Source organism: Hemicordylus capensis, chromosome 3 (assembly GCF_027244095.1).
Source record: "Hemicordylus capensis ecotype Gifberg chromosome 3, rHemCap1.1.pri, whole genome shotgun sequence".
NCBI lineage: Eukaryota > Metazoa > Chordata > Lepidosauria > Squamata > Cordylidae > Hemicordylus > Hemicordylus capensis.
Window position 1 is genome coordinate 111,401,221 of NC_069659.1, and position 23,368 is coordinate 111,424,588.

General features: G+C 43.9%; 1 protein-coding gene and 1 long non-coding RNA gene across 2 annotated transcripts in view; one reads left to right on the forward strand and one right to left on the reverse strand.

The window, feature by feature from the left end:
* Positions 1-23,368, reverse strand: part of PTCHD1 (patched domain containing 1) — a 336,092-nt gene that overhangs the window by 132,930 nt on the left and 179,794 nt on the right. Inside the window, exon 2 of the transcript XR_008318636.1 lies at positions 17,964-18,116. The gene's annotated coding sequence lies outside the window, so the exon portion shown is untranslated. The remainder of the gene's footprint in view (positions 1-17,963; positions 18,117-23,368) is intronic.
* On the forward strand, positions 2,501-10,005 carry LOC128349234 (uncharacterized). The gene is made up of 3 exons (XR_008318643.1): positions 2,501-2,760; positions 5,021-5,110; positions 9,829-10,005. It is a non-coding gene; the product is annotated as an uncharacterized LOC128349234 (long non-coding RNA).

Genomic DNA, 23,368 nt, shown 5'->3' on the forward strand with positions numbered 1-23,368 from the left:
TAGAATAGAATTGAAACGTGGAGTTCTCACAAAGGCAGACTTGCACTATTATTTGTGTTACTTTGATTTAATAGCACTCGAGTCAATGTGATTTAGTAGCTGGTGAATTGGGCTTGGATGTGGGAAACCCAAGTTCTTCTAAGTGGTCTCTGTCCATCACAGAGATGGGCTTCGCACTAGTGTGAAGAAACATCTGGAACCTCACAAGCTTTACTTTTCTCTCTCCAGATCAGTAGTAAGGCCCCTCCCCACTGTGCCTAGGTCACGTGCTCTGCACCCTCCTCCTCAGTTCTTTTTTGTCTGCCGAAGAAGAATAATCTTCAAGGGAGAACCTTGTGAGCTTTTCAAAGTTAACAAAACTCTATTCTGTTTTTATTTTTCTAAATTTTATTCTCTCTATCTCTCTATTATATTTCTCTCTGTCAGCTTTGCATTTTGCTTTGTAGCGTGATTTGTATTTTCCCCCTCACCTTAGTCCCCTTGGGGAGGGGTATAGTTTTTTCTGTGGCCCTGACTTTATGGCCGGCAAGGTAATGTTTAACCGTTGCTGTCAATGCTGGTCTGTGATCCCCTCTACTGACAGGCATAGCCTATGACTATTCTGCTTAGGGGATTTGCACTTGGTCTCTTCTTGTGCCCACTGTCAAAGCATGAAGGAATAGAGCTTCTAGGCTCCACCTGTTGTTCTGGAACATGCCCTGTCAGCCCTTGTTCCTATGGAGCATTCAGCTAAAGCTCCCGCCAGCGGGAATGCTTCTGGAGCTAATGAGATGGCAACTGTTCAGCCGGGAGGACCTGGGACTCTGCAGATGACTCCCTCTGCCTCCGTGAGTGTGCTGCCAACAATCCCGCAATTGCCACTTATGCAGCCGATTCAAGGGCAGCACCACCTTTGGAAAGCCCTGTCATAGGGTCTCAACTCCCAACCCCTGATACTGGGGTGCACTCCCAGTCGCTGAAGTGTAAAAAGGAAGAGTCGCTTAAAGCACCTGAAGCGGGGGCTTTGAAACCAAAAAAGAAGAAAGCTGATCGGCCACAAAAATACCTCTTATGGTGACTATGCATATGCAGAATGTTTCTTTGAGCCTGAAGACCTCTTCCAAGAAGAAACACTGTGTGCATTCGGCGTCAGTTTTGGAGACTCCACCCAGCAACCTTTTAGGCTTGACTGTGCCAGCACACCGGGGGGCAGACTAGCCCAACTTTGTTTTGGGAGCAGGGTTTCGACAACAACTGAAAGCCCCTGGTGACCTACTGGGACTGGGTGACATCAGCAAGCAGGTCAGGCTACCAGTACCCAGAAGGGATGGAGGAAGAATTGGAGGAGGAGGAGTCATGGCAATCAGATGACTCCAAGGCTGCAGACTACTTTTCTCCAAGGGAGAGGGCAAGAACTGATAGGTCTCTATGATCACCCTCCACTCTATTAAATACTATCCCTATGTGGACCTGGATGAAGAAGGGGTGATTTTTCATCTGACACAGAGGTTGAAGATGACAGGGAATACGACAGTGATGATAGGGAAGTTTCCCATTGTACCTCCTTTGGGCATAAAAGGGTGCTCTATGACCAATCGCTGGGCAAGTCATAGTAGCACTCCATATAGATTGAGATCCAGGTCTCCATGCTACATGTGCCCTGCCCAGTCTTTGTTTGACCTTTCAAATCAAAATTGAGAACTGTCAAGCATCTATGGCCCGATATGGCCCGATAAACTTTCATAGCACCTAGAAGCTCTTACATCAGCAGAGAGAGATGCCATCCTTTCACTACAGCATGAAGGCTACCAGCTAAGTAAGCAACTGCTACATCCCTCACACCACTCCACGGATTGTGCAGCCAGGTCCCTGACGGGGACTATCTCACTCCACTGCCATACCTGGCTATGCTCTTCAGGTCTCAACCCTGAAGCCCAAATGTGCAGCCCCAACACTCACAGAATGGTTCACAGTATAAAAAGCAGCCATTCTCCACATAGTCCACATAGCAGAAGTCCAAGTCCTCTTCTTTCAACAAGAGAGCCTGACTACCCCTGCATTGGAACACACTTGAGACCATACCTGGAACAATGGGAACGCATTACATCGGACACTTGGGTCCTTACCATCATTCGCCTAGGCTATGCAATAGAATTCATGGAATAGCCATATTGTTCTGGAAGAAGAAGAATGCCCCTGGACCCTATTCTGCAAGCAGAAGTCAAAGTGTTGTTGCAAAAGGGAGCCATACAACCAGTGCCACCCCTGTACTTTACAATACTGAAAAGGGATGGAGGTCTGAGACCCATCTTGGATTTAAGACTCCTCAATTCCTATGTGAAGTACAAGCATTTCAGGATGCTGACGGTTACCGACATTATGATGCTTCTTGCAGAAGGGATGTGGTTTGTCTCCATAGACTGGGTCATGCCAGGCCAGGTAGGGGTCAATTGCGCAGGTGCAGCGGCCTCCAAAATGGCTGCTGTGCCAGCAGGGGAAGGCCTGAAGGGGCTGAAGAGCTGGCTGAATGGGGTTCTTCTAGTGGTCTGTCCAGTCACATACACCCCCAACCTTCCCTGCTGCAGAGGTGTGTAGCAGCTGACTCCAGATCTGAGGAGGAGGGTGTGGAGCATGTGACCTAGGCACAATGGGGAGGGGCCTAACTACTGCTCTGGAGAGAGAGAAAAGTAAAGCTTGTGAGGTTCCAGATGCTTCTTCATGCTAGTGCAAAGCCCATCTGTGTCACTGGACAGATGACCACTAGAAGAACCCCAGTTACAGGTAAGCATCCTGAAGTTCAAATCCCAGTTCAGTTGTGAAGAACATGGTGTGGCTTTGGCAAATCACTGCCTTATAGTTTAGCCTACCTCACAGGGTGATAGTGAAAGTGTAAGACCATTACAAGAGCTTCTGAGGAAAAGTGGCACAAATGTAACCAGTAAATATACACATTTATTTTTCAGCACTATGGACAGCTCTACATATTTGAAGCTGGTATACTCTCAAAAGAGAATTCATTTGGAATATCAGCATTGAATCACCAATCCACAGAGAGGATTTGATTGAGGTCTGTAGTGTTGGTCAGGCTTGAGGGAGGACTAGGCCTCAATGAGAGTAACAGCTTGGAGGGTGGGCCTCTCCAAATAAGGAAGAAAGCCTGGGAGAATCAAATCTGTGTGGCCCAATCAAGAGTGAGGGGCAGGGTTTACTGGACAACAGCCTATAGAGGAGTAGGGGAGGGGTGTGTTTAGAGTCCAGTTCTTTCTGGAGGCCTCTGAAGGAGGTCTGATCAGCAACAACTGTAAGACAAAGGGAGTCTAACAGCCTTGGGCTGGGAATCAGCTGGGAGTTCCTTAACTGAAAGTATGTAGGAAGTACAGGGACCAGTTTAGACACATCAGGGAACTTATTTTTGTTTAAGTTCTTGGATCTGACTGCATGGTTCCTGGGGAAGGGTTTTACTTGAATGGAAGCAGTGGTTGGTGATGCCTCTATAATTTCCCTTACCATCCAATTATTAATAAATCCTTGTTATTGTTAAAGAGTGTCATTTCTTATTGAGTCCTGCCCTAGTCACATGCTCCTGAAGGCCTAAGACTGCTCAGACCTTTCAGTAGGGAGGGGTTTTCCACTTTACTTTCCCAGAATATTCACCTGGAATGGAGAATCTGCACATATTAAAAATAGGGATGTGCACGAACTGGTTTGGAGGCTCTTTTATGGGCCTGTGAACCGGTTTGAACCCTTGCCAGCTCAAAGGTTTGACGGCGGGGTGGTGGTGGATAGCTTTAAGGGTGGGGTGGGTGCACCTCCCCCCCATGTTTCCCCCACTGGTGCACATGTCCTTAAGAGCCTTTTGGGGTGGCAGCGTACCTCCCTGCTGCCCCGTGCCACCGTTTACTGGATGTAGCCAGAAGCAGGAAGTGCGACTGCGGGTACCTCTAATGCATATGTGCACATCACACAGATCGCATGCATGCACCCAAGGTGCACACGCTTGCGGGCAATGCACACAGTCACACTTCCTACTTCCAGCTACATCTGGTAAATGGGGTGGCATGGAAGTACACTGCTGCCCCGATGGGCTCTTAAGGGCTCGTGCGGTGGGGGAAACATGGCAGGGGTGGGGTAAATGCACCCACCCCCACCCTTAAAGCCATGCCCCCCGCCGTTGAACCAGCCCCTGCCGGATCCGTGCACATCCTCCTTAATTAAAAAATGAATGGTGGCAGCTTACCTGGGACTTCTTACAGCTGGAGGAGGTATTTTGTATCTCCCCCCACTGCCTTTAATCCTTATAAGGTTATAAGTCTAGCAATTAATTTTGTAGACCTTGATACTGCGCAACTTATTTATGTCCAACTGGATGAAACATATGACTCCTGCATTGTTTGGGTTTATTGACTACCAGATTTTCAGGGGGTATGGGAGTGGGAATGAAAGCCATCATACCCTTTACAATCTTTTGGGATGGAAATTCTAATATCTGCAGCCTCAGAATGCCATACCTAAGCTGTATTTGGTTTTACTGTTAGATAAATATAAATAGCAGATGCACAGTCTATATTTTTGGCTCAAAATGATCACACTTTATTTATCTTGTGCATATGATGTAATGTAAATTTAGTTGCTAGGGGAAGTTGCTTTAAAATGTGCCTTCTGAAAGCATTTCTGAGTCCTTGATCTGCAATTCTTTGTTATAGTCACAAAGAGCCTTACAATGTGCCTTCTGAAGCATACTTAAATTCTTGATTTCTTTATCTGCGGGGTTGTTGTTGTTATAGCCCTAAAATGAATTCTTAACCTGTTTTTTAAAAACACCCGAGTACCTAGTAGCATTGGTTTATATGGGCTGGTGCTGATGAAAATCAGACTGCATTCTCACAGTCCTGGCAATCCTGGTTAAACAGTTAACCAGGATTGCTGAGCCCCATGGAGCTGATCATGAGAATGCAAATTTCCCAGGCAATCACTGGTCAAACTGCTGTGGTAAAACCACATTTAACCAGGACAGATAACCACGATCTGATCTTCTTTCTAGATGTAAACCGCCTCACTTCAGATGGCATGGGGACCTGAATGAGGACCTTCATGCATTGACAGGCTAATGTGGGAACAGTCATTCCTTCAGGTATCCAGGACCCAAGGCATATGGAGCTTTAGATATAAGCACCAACACTTTGAATTGTGCTCAGAATTGGACAGTGAGCCGTGTAGCTTTTTAGGCACTGATGAGATATGTTTTCAGTGCTTGGTCCAAGCTAGTACCATCACTGCTGCATTTTGCATTAACTGTAGTTTTTTTACAATCTTCAAAAACAGCTAATGACAGTAATTTATCCTAGAGGCTACTAGGACATTGATAACTGTAGCCAGGCTGTCCTTGTCCAGCTGATGCACCACCCTTACCTGATATGAGACACTTGGGGCCACTAAAGTCATGGTCCTTTAGAGTACCCACCAAGATGCCAATCTGTCCCTTTACTTGTTCTGGATGCTAACCCCATCCAGTACAGGTTGAACAACCACCCTGAGCAGACAAAACACCTACCAACCAAACCTCTGTCTTGTCAAGCCTTGGTTTGATATTTTGGGGCTTCATTGAGTTCATTACTGATTCCAGGCACTGACTCAGCAATTCCACCACCTCACCTGACTCAGATATAAAACAAAGAAGCCCTGTCCAGGCGTTCAGAGAGGATGCTGGTGAACATGCTCACAAGACTGAAAGGGGGTCAAAAGTCTCACCTCCAGCCTGTCACTCACTCTCCTGCCCTGCTCTTCATACTTAGAGCAGCATTAGTCTGAAGACTGTGTCCCCCAGCCTCCCAGTCACAAAAATGGAGACAGATACACATACAGCATTCGTCTCTTCAGATGAACACTGCTCTAAGTGTGAAGGGTGGGATGGGAGAGTGAGTGACAGGCTGTGAGTGACAGGAGTGGGACTTTTGACCCCCTTTCAGTCTTGTAAACATGTTCACCAGCATTTTCTCCGAACACCTGCACAGGGCTATAGAGCTAGGTGGTACCAGCATACTAATCTTACCTCACCCTAAATCCCTGGATAAACTTTCCCAGCAGTTTCATGCAAATGTTTCATGTAAATGTTGAAGAGCATGGGAAATATGATAGAACCCTGTGGAAGGGCTCCTCCTCAGGGAGGAGAACTGATCTTGTGGTAGCAAGTATGACTTGTCCCCTTAGCAAAGCAGGGTCTGCCCTGGTTGCATATGAATAGGAGACTTGATGTGTGAGCACTGTAAAATATTCCCATTAGGGGATGGAGCTTCTCTGGGAAGAGCATCTAGGTTCCAAGTTTCCTCTTTGGCATCTCCAAGATAGGGCTGAGAGAAATTCCTGCCTGCAACCTTGGAGAAACCACTGCCAGTCTGTGTAAACAATATTGAGCGAGATGGACCTATGGTCTGACTCAGTATATGGCAGCTTCCTATGTTCCTAATTCTTCAGCACATAAGGCTGAGCAGTAATTCTCCAGCACCACTTTCTCAATTGGTAGATCCTGGTAGGAGCAGAACCACTAGGACACTATGGTCCAGCTATCAATCCACATCCCTTGGTATGAAAAACTGCTGAGAGGTCCAGGAGAGGGTTTCAATCTCTCTTGACATACCGGTAGTTCATCTATCATGACAGTCAAGGCAGTTTCTGTATCAAAACAAAGCCAGACTGAAATGGATCCAGATAAGCTAAGGGTGCCTGGAATCACGTGGCCACCATCTACACAAGCACCTTGCCCAAATAGGTGATATTGTGACCGGTTGATATTTATTACAGTTCTCGGGGTCTAAGGAGGATTTCCTTAAAAGTGATTTCACTCACTTTTTCAAGGAGGCTGGGACCAATCTCTCCCATAAATAGGTATAAATTATCTTCCGGACCCTGCCAGTCAGCCCCGCTCTGCTAGCTGTTATTGGCTGTGAAAGGCAAGGGTCAAGCAGGCATATGGGGCAGGCTGCACTCCTCCAGGCACCTTATTCATGCCCTTGGGGTGCAGCAATTGACTGTTAAACAAGACTAAGCAGTGCTTCAGTGGATGCTTTGACTTAACTGTCAAATTGGTGGCATCCGAGTCAAGGTGGATGAGAATCATCTAACCCTTGGAGTGTTTAGCAAGCATATCACAGTGTGCTTCTAAGGGCTCATTCTCATCTGCTTGGGGGCCAAATTGGAATAGGCTCTGGACCACTAAGAAAAGCTTTGCGGGCGACACTCTGACAATACAATAGTACAGAGGAACATTGTGTTCTCACCATCACAGAGTAGATTAAATAATGAGTTCTTAATTGTGTTGGGTCGTATTCACATCGGGTTTTATACCATGTGCATTCTAGCCATCTCCCCACCTATTTCATTGCCTGTAGTTTCCTGGTAAACCAAGGAGCCGACCAGGCTCTACATTGCAGTAGAGGATGCTTAGAGGTGTCCATTTCATCTGCTGAAGTCATATGAACATTGCACAGAGTCACAAGGAGTTCCTAGTGATGCTAGCCTAGACGCTCTCCAAGAGTTCTCACAAATCTTTCAGATTCCATCAGCCTCTGGGGTACACTATTCTAATGGGTCTACAATCCCTGAGAAGATAAGTAGCCACTGCAGGTCTAAACTTCACCAGGAAGTCATCTGGCCATGGCAAGGGCATTAAAGAAAGCCCCTCTTCCTGAGCACCTTCTTTTTGACCAGTTGAACCTTCAGTTGCACCCAGAGCACTTTCTTTCTGACCAGCTCAAGAGTGTGATCTGCCACCAGTGTTCCCTCTAAGGTGTGTGCACATGTGCACGCTCACAAGTTTTTCGATGTTCGCTCAGTAAATTTTAGATCCCGCTCAGGTTGAATCAGGAAGGCCCCACTCTGAATGCATGTGTACACACACACTGCCTTGATACTGTTGCCCAGAACAAGACTCATTCTACACAGAAATGAAAAATATTAGAGAGAACACTGCCTACCACATGTGTCAGGTCAATGACATGATGTCCTGAGCCATCCCAGACAAGGCAGCTTTGGCATGTATATTGAAGACCCCAGAAAGATCAGGCTGGGAGTCCTCAGGGGCACCTCCATCAACTCAGTTAAGTAGACTGTTAGGCAACTGAGTGGTCAGCTCTTTGCTATTACATGAGAAATTGTTCCTTTCAAAGTAATGTATTTGACCTTGTTTATAGGACAATAGAGCTTGTATGCTCCTGAGCATGTATCTGGAGCAGGTAAAAAAAGCAACTGAATGAATTATGGATATATTAGCTGTAAACAATCCCTGACAGTTGCTCATTTAGCAAAGGATTCCACAACATCCATGGCCAACTTGCTTTTCTGCTATCCATTCTAAATCTGCTCTAATAGTAGCTTGTCTTACCCTTTGTGGTCTTTGTGGTCTTGTTGAACAGTTTGTTCTTTCTGTTTTTTATGGCATTGGAGGTATATGGAAGCTCCTTTTATATCTCTGGCCATCCCTCATGTGTTATGCCTTATAAGCTCTCAAAACCAGTTAATCCAAACTAGATAACAATATAGCCAGTGCCAAACATCTGGTGGGGAAATGCATGGCTTGCACACCTCTCTGCTGGGGAGATGTGTGCATGTTCATCTTTGGACTTTAAGATGCTCAAAGGGTGGGTGGGGAACACTCATGCTCCTGTTTTTTGTTTTGCAACATTTTGTAAGATGCAAAGCTGCGTCAAGTAGTCTTGCGTAAGTCTCTTTAGACCTCTTGTTTGCTCTCTAAATCTGTTTACTTACATGTTTCATGGGATTGTTGGGATTTTAACTGATGATTTTATAGAGGTCTGTATATCACATCGTGCAAAGGAGATGATGGATCTAAGTTAATATATTCTTTGTATAAGTTTCATCACATATATCTTGTTTTGGCAGAGAAACTACCATACATAAAACAGAAGTCTTATCCTGTAATATCAGCTAAGCTGGTAATAAAGAAAAAAGTCTTCAATGTGTATATCTATATGAAATCAAAAACTAATTTCAAAGTGGCTGTGGAAGGAGCTGCATGAGAGAGTTAAAAAATTATTATTTTTGTACTCAAACTGAAAAGTGAGAATAGTCCTTTTCAGCTGTAAATCTAGGTTTCTCTTTGCAGCAAAAAGCTTGCTTTTAAAGAAGTAAATGGCCACCATGCACATGATTTTAGACAAATGAAAAAATGAGGGAAAATGGAGTTAGCCAATCAAAGAAAGAATATCTTACAACTGTATAAAATTGGTCATACAAATTTGAGACTCCTCTCTTCTCTATATCTTCTTTAAAAGCAATAATACCAGAACAGTGATGCTGCATGAAAAAGCCAAATTCTATCAATGCACCTCCATAGTGGCTTATAGAATGATGAAAGGAATGCAGCACAGTCTAGTCAGGAAGAAAAAGAACTGAATCCTAGGAATTTCCAAAGTGGATTAGAGCCGTGTCTTTTGGTACAGCAGTGTCCATCGAAACCTAGTCTGCTTAGTCCATCAAGGAATGTTTCCAGGAATATAAAAGGCAGATGCCAACTTATTTTGTGGTGAACAGATACAAAAGCTGCCACTTCTACCTCTCTTAATGTCTCCTAATCCTAATGTTGACTGTTTGTTTAAATTCTGCATTGTGAGGCTTAGATCCTTTCCCATTTTCTGGGAAGCAACAATTATATTCCAGCCTGTCTTTAAATCTTGTGAAATCTGTGGTCTGAGCCTCAGAAGCATTCAGTGACAATCCATTTTATATCTCTTCTGTTGAATTGCTGCCTCCTATTGCTCCCTGTTTTATTATTAGAATGAACAATTTTACCAAATCTACCTGCAATAGGTCATTTGCTATTTTATGTCTTCCCAGAAATGTCTCCAGCTGAAAACTTCATTCTGGGATCCTAAAAGCAAAAAACCCGCAACAATTTTCAAATATAAACTCTTTATGCCTTTGTTTCTATGTACCCTGAAAGAAATGCTAATCAGAAAGAACTGCAAATATACTCTTAAATAAAGTTGTCTTCACAGCTCTGTTTATGCTCTTCAATGTAATTGGTTCAAGCACTTCTAGGAGATCTTAATTTTATGCTAGCATGCAAGAGATGAATGCGTAGAGTATTATACTGTTTTTATAGTATTTGCAAAAAATGCATAACATAGTTATTTAGTAGATTCTAACAAAACAGAGTTTTAATACATGGAAGCAAAAGTTGTGGCACAGACATACATGTCAGAAGAAAATATTTGCTTTGTTTTGGACAAAGTGGTTAAATGAATGGAATATGTTCAACTCTGGGCATCATTTATGTCAAGGACGAAGCACTCCCTACCCCCCATGCCACATTTGTCTTTGAGGGTCTCTGACTGGTTAATATAGGCCCTTCTGAGTGTACTTTGTGTGGCAGAAAGGAGAATGGATGGTAAATTTCCTTAAAGAAATGTGCGGAGTTGCCCTGTGTATGTCATCTTGTCATGTGTTGCACTTTGTGTGTTTACTCAGCACACTTGGCACACATTGAGTCCTTGGGCATCCTTGTGTTGAACTCATAAAGGGCTGTTTCCAGGTATAAGGTTGCTCATCTGTGACACGTGGTTACTTATGGTTGACTAACCTGACCCTTTTAGCATGGCTAACAGGGCACACGATGAGCCCTGAATATGCAACATCTCATCAAGCATCCAAATCCAAATGCAGTCTGCCTCTCTACTATGCCATGCAGAACCATGACCTGGGTCCTTGGGAGAAGCAATGAGACAGCTGCGAATCACAGATTTGGCCCTCACCTTTTCTAGAGCAGTGCTACATGAATTGGCCTTGTTTTCATATTAAAGCTTGAGATATCGAGAGACCTTTGCTAAGCAAGTTCTCCGCAGGCTTCCTCTATGGAGTATTGCTGGAGGGACTTTCCAAACAGAAAACTCAAACATGGATTTGTATGAAAAAGACTGCATTGTTTCATAGTGCTGACCTGCTGAAAACTCTAGATGTTGTTATTGATCTGGCATATCACATTGGGAACGATGCACATAATTTATTTGGTCCAAGCAAAGACTCAGGCTGCTAAATCTATATGCAAGGCAAAATCTGCAGATCCAAACCCTGGGTGAACAGAGATATAAAGTGCTTTCAGCAGCACCAGGGAACTTTGGTGCAGTGCTTGAAGCTTTGGAGTAAAAGCAGCAGCAGCTGTAGAAGGTGTTTGGGAGCAAGTGTCAGAGCATCTTGAAATCTGTACAAGATATCTGCAACTTTCTTTCAGTTATGCAGAAAATGTGTCATGTAGGCAGTGTAGTGGTGCATGAAGACAGCATTGAGGTTCAGTTTTCAAGTATTTGCATCTGGAGGAAAGCCTTGTTTGGGAGGGGCTTGTGGGGGGCGGGGGAGAGAGAGAGAGACTGAATATTTTCATGGCAGGAGGCTGTGGCATTTCCAGCAACGTTTCGCTGTAACCATTAATTGGCTTGTACAGCTCTGCAGTGCAGTTAGAGCCCCCTCCCCCCTTTACAAAATATTTATTGTGCTAGTGGTATTATATATGGGTGGGGACCAAGAGTGCAATATTTTCTTTGGCAACTCAGCCAGCTGAACGCCCACACAAAAACAGAATGCATTGGAGCGATGTTATCCTGCTGAATAAGACAGTGCTTTAGAATTCACTGCAGCAGGGGGAAAAGGGGCCTTCAAGGCTGAGTTTCTGCATGTTGAAGTGAAATGCACATTTAAAGCTCTGCTTTGCTATGCTACCTACCTGCATGTGTATTCTAGATACAGATAACCTTGTGACATAATTAGGTACATAGGCATTGCTTAGGTGCATAGATTAGACTTGGCATTACTTTTTACTTATTTATTTTAGAGATTTATACCCTACTCCTTCTTGTAAAATGAGCCCAAGGTGGCTAACAAGTCAGTATCAATAAAGCCAGATAAAACAAACTGCAATCCATAAAACAAAATAATTTTTTTTAAAAAACCCACAGCATAAAATAAAACCCAGTTAAGTGGATAAAAACAACAGAATTAAAAGAGCTTGTGAAAGAAAAATGTGTTCCGTAATTAACTAAAGATGGGGACAGCCTCTCTTATCTCCCTGTGGGGAGAGGTCCAATCATGGTGCCACCACTGAGAAGTCTGTGTCTGTGGTACATATAAAATGAAACTGAGTTTGAGGAAGGCCAGAAGCAGAGCTTCAGACACTGATGATTCTTATAGAGCATATGTCCATTAACCAGCAATGGCCAATCTGTGACTTTTCAGCTGTTGCTGGACTACAACTCCTATCATCCCCGGCACAATTTGTTGCAGCTGGAGATGATGGGAACTGTAGTCTACCAACAACTGGAGAGCCTCACGTTGGTCATCCCTGGCAAAAATGTTTATAGATCTTATGGATATGTCCAGGACTAGACAGGTCTTTCGGGTTGAAGAAGTGGGTTATCTTGTCCACTATACTTCTGTTTGTTCTGTTGGTTTTATTTAATGTTTCTCTGCTGTTTTGGGTATTTGTTATTATTGCTTGTATTAGATTTGGCTGTTCTCAGTGTGTATTTGTAATGTTTTTGTTTGTGAGCTGCTTCATTTTGAACAGAAGAATAAAATACAAGTGTTTTTTTTAAAGTGCCATGGTAACTAAGGGTTCAAATTGGTGGTATGTGATCTTTGGTCTAACATATCTAATACATAATCAATCCTCCAATATCCATTCATAATTTTTATCAACTATGACCACTTTATTGATGATATTGTCCATGCACTATGTTTGTGTCACAAAAACATGCACAAGACATTTCCAAGTTCCCTCCCTGGTATCTCCAAGATAGGGCTGAGAGAGATTCCTTCCTGCAACCTTGGAGAAGCCGCTGCCAGTCTGCGTAGACAATACTGAGTGAGATGGACCTATGGTCTGTCTCAGTATATGGCAGCTTCCTATGTTCCTTGCTCATTTCTGATAGTCTGTGGAGCAGGGATTCATGCATCTCACCCATAGAGAGATCCATGAGCTCCAGCTTATGTCTGGGGTTTATGACCCTCACTGTGGATGAGATGTATGAGTCCCACTTCACACATTAGAGCCAAAGCAGAGCATACTAAAGTATGAGTCATTTGCACATCTGTTTCCTCCCTGCTTTTTGGTAATCTGTGAACTGATTCTTAATGGGTACCACAAAGAATTGGAGCTTCTGTTGCTCAGGATGTGTGCTTTGGATCTTTGGAAAGTTTGTAAGGCTATTTATGTGGGCTAATATCAAATCACCTGTGTTAAAAAGAATATCAAATAGCTCTGTTAAATTTTAGTAGTTACTCCCATATAATTTCTTTTGTTAAATGGACTATTATTTTCTCAGAGGAAGAAAATATGTGGGGAAAGGGTTGGCTAGAAATAAAAGCTTATTAAATAGATACATTTATTATTATTATTATTATTATTATTATTATTTAAAAATATTTATACCCCGCCCCTTCAGTGCACTACTGCTCAAGCGGCTCACAACATATAGCACTTACATTTATATACCGCTCTATAGCCGGAGCTCTCTAAGCGGTTTACAATGATTTAGCATATTGCCCCCAACATTCTGGGTACTCATTTTACCGACCTCGGAAGGATGGAAGGCTGAGTCAACCTTGAGCCCCTGGTCAGGATCGAACTTGTAACCTTCTGGTTACAGGGTGGCAGTTTTTACCACTGTGCCAACATATCCCTTCAGGATGTGGCTAAGAGTTTCAGCTGGTACCATATCATCAATATACCTCTGCAATTCATAGAGGCTGATCTCACACACAGGCAAAACCCAGCTAGGGAAGCTCAGCCCAGTTTTGTCTGCATGTGAGAACTGCCGGAAGTAGCATGGCTTCTGGTGATGACACAGCAGCAAACCTGCAAGGGAGCCCAGTCTCTTAGCCTGGGTTCAGGGCGCAAGCCTTAGCCCAGGCTAAGTGATTGGTGGTCGGTGCAATGGCACCCACACACCAACAGCCTCCTGGCCAGCATCAACAATCTACCCATAATTCACCATGCACTTGCGAGGTGCATTATGGGAGTTCCAGGTGCCCCCTGGCCCCCAAACATCCCTGCTGCCAGCAGAACCTGGCAATCATCTGGACGGGCAATCCGCCTGCCCAGCAACTAGGAGAGGGTCATCTGCTGGGGAGGTAAGCTTTTCGAAGCTTCCCCCCGCTTGCCCATTCAAGCCCTTCTCATGAATCATGGGAAAGGGCTCATAGTTTTTCATGGTAGATGTAGCTACACTCAAATAAACTAATTTATGTTACTGTAATACTGAAGATAATAGCAATAGCAATAGCAATAGCAATAGCACTTACATTTATATACCGCTCTATAGCCGGAGCTCTCTAAGCAGTTTACAATGATTTAGCATATTGCCCCCAACATTCTGGGTACTCAGAAAGTTTAAGACATGTCAGTTCACCTAAATACGCTGCAGACTAGCACTTGGTAGGGTTGCAATGAAGGCCTTGGAAAGGATATTTAGATGCTGTGATGTGTCTATACCTACAAAGATTAGAATCATTCTGACAGTGGTTTTTCCCGTGACACTTTATGGATGCAAAAGCTGGACTTTGAAGAAGCAAGATACAAAAAGCATTGATGCTTTTGAACTTTGGTGCTGGAAAAGACTCTTGAGGATACCATGGAAAGCCAGGAAAAAAACCCAAATGGATCATAGAATAAATCAATCCAGAATTTTCACTCAAGGCACAAATGACCAGGCTCAACCTATCATACTTTGGACATATTATGCAAAGACCCAGCTCCCTTGAGAAGTTCATAATGACGGGGAAAGTTGAAGGAAAAGAGAAGAGGACAACCAGCAGCAGGGTGGATGGACTCAATTATGAGAGCAATAAATGCACCACTGTGATTGACGACAGATCATCCTGGAGAGAATATATCTATGAGGTCACTGACCTAACGGCATTTAATCAATCAATCAATCAATCAATCAATCAATCAATCAATGTTCTTTGTACAAGATGTCTTTTATTACCTATGCTGCTAACAATTATTTAATTATCTTTCTGATTACTTTTACATTTTTTGTCTTTTTAATGTTGATACCATGATATTATTTTGCAATATGAAAGCAACCTGTTCTGGATCCCACTGAGCAACTTTCTCTTAAAAAGAAGCTTGGAAAAGTGCTTCCAACTTAAACTTCCTTTTATCATTGCTACAAATAGTTGCTATCACCCAGAAAGCAATTATTTAAACTAAACATAGCTGTGTGCATTAGAGAGTGTTGTCCAACCTGAGAATACTGGAAAGCTAAAATAATTCAAAATAAATAGTGGAAAGTGGAAAGTGCATTTAACTACATACAACAATGTTTAAATATTTTTTGTCTCCCATCACGAGATAATGTAAATACTTTAAATAAATATTTATTTTATTTTATTATTTATTATATTTTATTTATATAATAAATATTAAAATATTTATTATATTTTTATACCACCCAAAACTTACGTCTCTGGGTGCTTTACAACAAAATAAAAACAAAGTAAAACATTCATTAAAACAAAAATGAAAAGTTTAAAACATTACAACAATTTAAAATTATTTTAAAAATATTTTAAAACAGCATTAAAACCATTAAAACAATATTAATTAAAAGCCTGGGTGAACAGATGTGTCTTTAAAGACTTTTTAGAAGCTGTCAGAGATGGGGAGGCTCTTATTTCACTAGGGAGCGCATTCCAAAGCCTTGGGGCAGCAGTGGAGAAGGCCCGTCCCTGAGTGGCCACCAGACGAGCTGGTGGTATCTGCAGACGGACATCTCCAGCAGATCTCAGTGGGTGGTGGGGTTCATGATGAAGAAGGCGTTCTCTTAAATACCCAGGGCCCAAGCTGTTTAGGGCTTTATAGGTTATAAACAGCACCTTGTATTTTGCCCGGAAACGTATCGGCAGCCAGTGTAGCTCCTTCAATACAAGAGTTATATGGTCTTTCTGAGATGAGCCCCACATAGAGCACATTTCAGTAATCCAGTCTGGAGGTTACCAGCAGATGTAGGAGCAGAACCACCGCAAAGCAGTGCCTCCAACTCCCAACCCCCTCAGTCGCTCCAGAAGGATACTATGGTCGATCGTATCGAAAGCCACTGAGAGGTCTAAAAGGACCAACAGTGTCACACTTCCTCTGTCCATTCCCAATTGGAGATCATCCATCAGGCCGACCAAGACAGTCTCCACCCCGTAGCCAGCCTGAAAGCCAGTTTGAAATGGGTTAAGATAATCAGTTTCCTCCAAGACTGTTTGGAGCTGGGAGGCCATCACCTTCTCAATTACCTTGCCCAGCCAAGGAAAGTTGGAGACAGGTCTGTAGTTGTTCAAGTCTGAGGGATCCAAGGTAGGCTTCTTCAGAAGCAGTCTAATAATTGCCTCCTTAAGACAAGGAGGCATCCTACCTTCCCTCAGAGAATGTATGTTTCTTCCTTTGAAATATAGAAAGATCACTCACACAACCAAAATTACCATCCTGGGGAGGGTTAGGGGGAAGACAGGAGCCTACCTGCTTCTCACACCCCACAGTCTGGAGCCTGACTAGGCCTCTGCCACCCGTACAACCACATGAGCACCAGGGAGGTGAGTGGTGTGGTGAGGGAGAGGTGGAGGGAAGGATGCCCAGACTCCAGGAAGCTCACAATGCACCAAGTGAACAGCATGGTGCATTGAGAAACTTCCTTCTGCCATGCTGCTCCTTCTGCCCAGCACTATGGACACTCAGTCTGCTGGCAGCCCGAGTATCCACATGACTGGGTGGTAAGATAGAAGAGAGTGTGCGCATGCCCTTCTAGCCTGGTTAGGAAACCCAGGCTACCCATCTGAGGAGCGCCAGGATCGGGTTTGTTCCCAGCAGTTCTCATAGCTAGCTCTACCCGGGTATTGCTGCGCTAGGCTCAGAATAGCTGTTTGTGAGAACAACCTCTTAATATGTCACCATGGTTTAATTAATGTTTGCCACAGCAACCTGAAAATGTGGTAGTTTATCCCAGGAGTGTAGCGAGGTTCCCAGCAGCCAGGGGACAAAGTTTAGACAAGGGGCCTCCATTGAATGTGCAAAGCACATTTGTGCCCCAGAGCCCCAAGCCATGCCCCAAACCATGCCCCCTGCATCTGATGTCAGATACAAGGGAGAGGGGCAACCTAACTCCCCTAAGCCTTCCCCTCCCCATGTCTTGAACTCATTGTTTGGTGAGCTTTTCGGGAGGGTGGTTGCCATAGTGGCCAGCAGCAGCACTGGCTTGACCATCTGGAGCTTGGGGTGGGGGCTGCTGGGGGACACCGTCCTCTGCTGGGGTAGTTGCAGATCAGGGCCAGTCAGCTCCTCCCCCAGTGACTCCTGCATGGTGGCCAAGGGGTGGATCACCAGTGAGGAGCGGTCTGCTGGAGGAGTAAGTGTGGGGGGAGGAGAAAGGAAGCCCCAGTATGCTTCTTCCCATCACACAGATGCAAACGCCTCATGCCCCAGCAGCACCTGGTGTGGAAATGGCGATGGCAGCAGGGCACACCCCAAACCTTGTGGGCCCCTTGACCCTCTGGGCCTAGGGACATTTGTTCCCCCCTTGTCCAGTGGATGTATGTATTTTATTTAGTACATTTATATACTGCCCCAAACAAGAAAGGTCCCTGGGCGGTTCACAATATAATTGTGTACTGCAAATGGTGAGCTTGAAGTGGAAGTTTTTATAATATAGACAGCGTAGGGTCTTAAGACCTTGCAAAGCCCAGCCAAGTTATTGATTCATCATTAAACTCTAATCCTTAAGAGCCAAGCAAGTTTGAAGTTGGCTTTACAAAGTCAAACTGATGTGAGTTACCAACATTCTCCAACCAAAAATGATAGCTTCAGACATCACGGAAGCAGTGGCAGTAGTGGGAGCATGTGCTCTAGGGGAACTAGTAGTTCCCTCCTACTTACCCGTCACTGTGAAGACATCTACAGGGGGTCACAAGTAAGCATGCAGGTAAGCACTTACTCTTTTTTTACAGTATCACCCCCCTCTTGGTTGTCTTTGTTTCCTGCTCTGCTCTTCAAGTGCAATTGTCAAGGTCAAGGTTGAGGATCCAAGATGGCTGAATGAGAGGCAGTTTTGACTAGCTTGCTCAGGCAGAAGTCTTCAGCAGATCTTCTACGGAGAAAAGCAAAGAGTTAGCTGCTATAGAAGACAGGGCAACAAATATTGACTTGCACAGGTAGTTGGTTCTTCTGCAGAAAGACAGGTAATGGTGGTGGTGGGTGGTTCATCCTCTAGGAGCCATACTTCCATCCCCGGCTCCTGACTTCCTCCTCCTTTTCTCCTCCCCACTCTTGGCACCTTTTGAAGTCCCAGCAAGTCCCAGTTATTCTTTATGGTACAATTTTCCACTTGCATCTAATAATCCTCTAGAATGGTGCAGTCCCTTGCATTTTAATGCTGTCTGCATATTTGATTAGTCCTTCACTGCAGGTGCAATATACTATAGAAAAAATATTCCTTCCTTTTCACTGATGCAGAGTCTTACTGGATTGCTACTGCTGAGGCTGTGAAAGAGAAGGAGCTTGTAGCTGATCTCTTGAATTTAATTCTGTTTGTAAAAGGATCTGTTGATTCTTAAGGAGGAGGTTGATACAACACTACGCTCATTTCTCAAGCAGCTGACTTCCTACCTCTCAAAAAGCAAGGGATTAGATGGAAGAATTTCCCATGATCATTCTATCCATGTTCATCAACTTGTACCTCATCCGAGGGAGTTGTGCTCATAATGGAAATGCTACAAACATAGGAGTCGTCATGATGTGCAATCTTCTGGCCTTTCTCCACACAATGTTACACACCTTTCTAACAGGAATGCAGTCTCGGATTGCTGTGGACAGCTTTGAGGCAACTTCTTGGTGTAGTGGTTAGAGTGTCAGACCTAGGATCAGGGAGACCTGGGTTCAGATCCTCACTCAGCCATGATGTTCATTGGATGATGTATATATAGCTACCTTATACTGAGTAAGATCCTTGGTCCATCTAGCTCTGATTGAATACAATGATGCATTGATACTGCATTCGGATGTCCTCCCCTGACATCACTGTGGGTGCCCTCATGGCATAATGGCCCCATCCTTATCAGATGTGCCAGAAGTTGTATCATCTGAACTGGCCCTACGTCACTACACTACAACACTTTAACAAATATTTATATACTGCTTTTCAACAAAAGTTTCCAAAGGAGTTTACAGAGAGAGAGAGAGAGAGAGAGAGAGAGAGAGAGAGAGATGGATCCAGGGGTGTAGTTATAATTGAGTGGATGAGTTCAAAGAACCCAGGTGTCTGAGCTCCCTAAGGGCCCCCAGCTCCACCCCTCCCTAACGTCTTCATTATCTCCCTCTGGGCTGCCAGAGAGAGGGGTGAACATGGCCCCCTCTCCCCTAGCTATGCCCCTGGATGGATCCCTGTCCTCACAAAGGGCTCACAATCTAAAAATAAACATAAGATAGACACCAGCAACAGTCACTGGAGGGTGTGCTGGGGGTGGATAGGGCCAGTTGCCCCCCCCCCCATTAAACAAGTTGTTCTAGTAAGAACTAATCAGCCTACTTTGGACTAAATTTGGTTCAAATCAAGGTCTACAAGTTTGATCTCTTACACCTCAAATGTTCATGCATCCACTATCATGGATTGGGGTGAATTACATCATTACAGACTACACCATTGAGGTGTCCCTGTGTGTTACTTACTACAACTGTATCAAATTTAGTTCAAATCAGACAGTCCTCAAGTTAGTACACTTGCACCTCAAAATTTCACATATCCACCATCCTGGATCAGGGTGAATGACATCACCACAAACTACACCATAGGGGCATCACTGTGTGTCCATGCAGCTGTAGCAAATTTGGTTCAAATCTGTTAGACAGTCCACAAGTTAGTGCAATTGTGCCTCAAAAGTTTACATGCCTGCCATCTTGAACTGGGTTGGATGACATTGTCACAATCTGCACTGTCACAATGTCACAATCTGTCCCTATGTGTCTCTACAGTTGTAGCAAATTTGGTTCAAATTGGTTAAGCAGTACAAAAATTAGCCTGCTTGCACCTCAGATGTTCAAGCGGCTGCCATCTTGAATCAGTGTAGATTACATCATTGCAAACTATGTCATTGAGGTGTTCCTGTGTGTTACTCACTGCAACTGTACCCAGTTTGGTTCAAATGGGTTAGACAGTTCACAAATTAGCCCATTTGTGCCTCAAATGTTCACGTGGCCTCCATCTTGAACTGGAGTGGATGACATCATCACACACCAATTTCGGCATCATTATCATCACCACACAACATTTCCGCATCCCTATGTGTCTCTGCAGTTGTAGCAAATTTGGTTCAGATTGGTTAAGTGGCACACAAGTTAGCCCACATGCCTCAAAAGTTTAAGCATCCACCATCTGGGATCGGGGTGGATGACACCATCACAAATTACACCATTGAGGTGTTCTTTTGTGTCACTCTCTGCCACTGTACATTATTTGGTTTAAGTTGGTTAGACAGTCCACAAATTAGCCCACTTGCACCTAAGATGTTCACACAGCCGCCATCTTGAATTGGAGTGGATGACATCATCACTCACTACGCCATTTGGGCATCCCTATGTGTCCCTGCAGCTGTAGCAAATTTGGTTCAAATTGGTTAAGCAGTTCAAAAGTTAGCTCACTTGCGCCTCAAAAGTTCACATGTCTGCCATCTTGTATTGGAGTGGATGACAACATCAGAATCTACGCCGTTGAGGTGTCCTTTCAACTGTACCCAATTTGGTTCATATTGGTCCAGATGTTGCCAAGTTGATGGGGGTGGGGGACACATGGACACACACACACACACAGAATGCTGGGTGATCTCATAAGCCTACTGGAAAGTAGACTAATAAAGAGAATCACCACTTTTTAAAGGTGCCTCTTTGCCCAATTAGCTGGGGAGCATCACGAAGATGTTCAAGTTTCCCACCCTGCTTGATGAAGGATACCATACAGGCCATGGTTCATTTTATTTTCAGAGCAGATGAATAGGCCTAATTTCTGCTAACACCACTGTCATGTTTTCATAGGCTATGATATTGGCTCCGTATTATCGGCTGTATGGAGAAGCTTCTGGAGTTAGTCTGTGACTTGTAAAAACAGCAGATATGCACATGAAAAATTAAAAATAAACAGGCCCAATAGCATCGCTTATGGAGACAATTGAATGAGTTTGATCTAGGGCTTGGGGCAGGGAATACCCTCATCATTAAGTACATTTGCCTTAAAAATAGTGGTCCCAAGTATCTACCACCCTGTGTTCAAAGCAATAAACGGTAAACCACTTTGTCCTGTACAACTTGCTTTTATGCTGTCTCAAATCTTCATAAATTCTCTCTCTGCAATTTAATTTAATTGCAGAGAAGAGCAAATGGACACAAAGAAATGGAATGTATCACATTACAAAGGAAAGAACCAAATGGACACACAAGCGTAGAATGCTTCTATGTATCGTGATGATATTTCTGGCCCTTTATAATGGCAGCAATCTGGAGATTAGGAGGAAGGAGCAGTCAAGAACAGTATGAACACCTTATAGCACACTTTGCATATAGAACATGAATGGGCACCTATAGTACATCAGATGATTTAGAAAAACAATACTGAGCATTTGTATAAAGTCTATGATTACATCTAGTAGTTCATGCTGAGTAGACAAGAAAACAGGATGGGCCGGGGTAGTTCAGCTGGGGTCAAGGGTCCAGGGCCATGAAAGGGCCATTGATTAAATCTGAGATCCTGGTTAAAAAAAAGAAAAGACAGTGATCATCAGTGTAGCAACCAAGAAGTACTACAAGCTTCTCCCGATATCATGGGCCCCAAGGTAAGTATTCTCAAAACTGGTGCCATTGTATTATAGGCAAACAAAGATTGCTGGCAGCAGTAGTAGTACAGCTTACCATAGAAAACTCCAGACCATCCTACTGCCGCCACCACTTTCCCAAATCCTTGTAGATGCTTATCTTAGTCAGAGGCACTCTTACCCCTGGACTTCCAGGCTTAAGTCCAGGGCCTCCACAGCCCCTGGGGGTCCTCAAATCTTTTTTAGTCTGTCAGGGGTGGTGTGGTCGTCTGGCCAAGCATGATGATGCTTCATTTATGGTAGTGGTGGTGGTGGGCTCCAATGGCCTTTAGGTCCAGGTTCCAAAATTACCTAGGTCTTAGTGGCAGTCTGATCTTAGTGGCAGTCTGGAACGCTCTTCAGCAGCTGTATTGCTGGTGTCCATCATCTTTGTTTACCTATAATACAAGGCACTGATCTCTGTTGCTACATCTAGTGATGCAACCGAGGGGTCAAGTGTATTGCCTTATAAGTAAATAGAGATGGCACCACCAGTAGCTCATCTTGCTACTGATGTACTTCGGATTGCTGCTATCATGGTAAGCCTCCTTGAAAGCCTTGTAGGGGTTTACCTTAATGGTAGCTGTGACCCTTTGCTGCTGGTATCCTCCATTTTGGTCAGTAATGCCCCACCAATGAATCTCTAGAACCAGCAATGGGTATTGGTGCATTGCATTACAGCTAAACAAATGCAGCAGGTGACAGCACAGCTGCCCCACCATGCTACTGTGGCACTTGGCTGGTAGTCCACACAGATAACATTTATCTAACAGAGATAAATTTTACATTCTTTTTTCCACCTTTGTTCACAAAACAGAAAACAAAACAAAACACCCCAACTTAAAAAAAACACCAAAAAACCCCACAACTATTGGGTTTTTTAAAACACTGAGACAGAAACAAAGGTTCAAAAGATTGTTGCATGTATCTGAGTAAATGTTCTTCTAGAATGTGATGGAGCAAAGGTATAACTATGTTAAAAGTATAACTATAACCCCCCAGCTACCCAGAGAATCATGCAGTTGACATGGATCGATGCAGAGAGAGAAATGCACAGCTCAGTTCTCATCTGGTCTGTTAAACCTGATGTAGCTTTATGCACATGGAGATGCACAAAGTGGCCATGCTAGGTTTCTTAATGTTGAGTTTGCATCTTTTATTGCATCGATGTTGAACCTTTTGAAATGGTCATAGTGTTTCCATAGAAATTGTGCAGGTCTTTCTGCTGATTCCTGCTTGTCCATAAAGGAGACTGGAGGGTATCAGGATCAGTACAGGTGACACAGCCAATAAGAGGGACTGTGGTGAAAACTCCCATAAGACATCTGGATCATGTATAGTACACAGATGGATGTGGTATTAGTACAGGTTCAATCCATGCCCTTTGGGGGACTGGACTTGTTATCTTGGTATATCTGATAGCTGAAAATAGCAGTGTGCCCTTAGAATCACATCTTTTCACTCCTGAAAAGCCTTGTGCTGGGATACTGGTATTTCTAGTGCA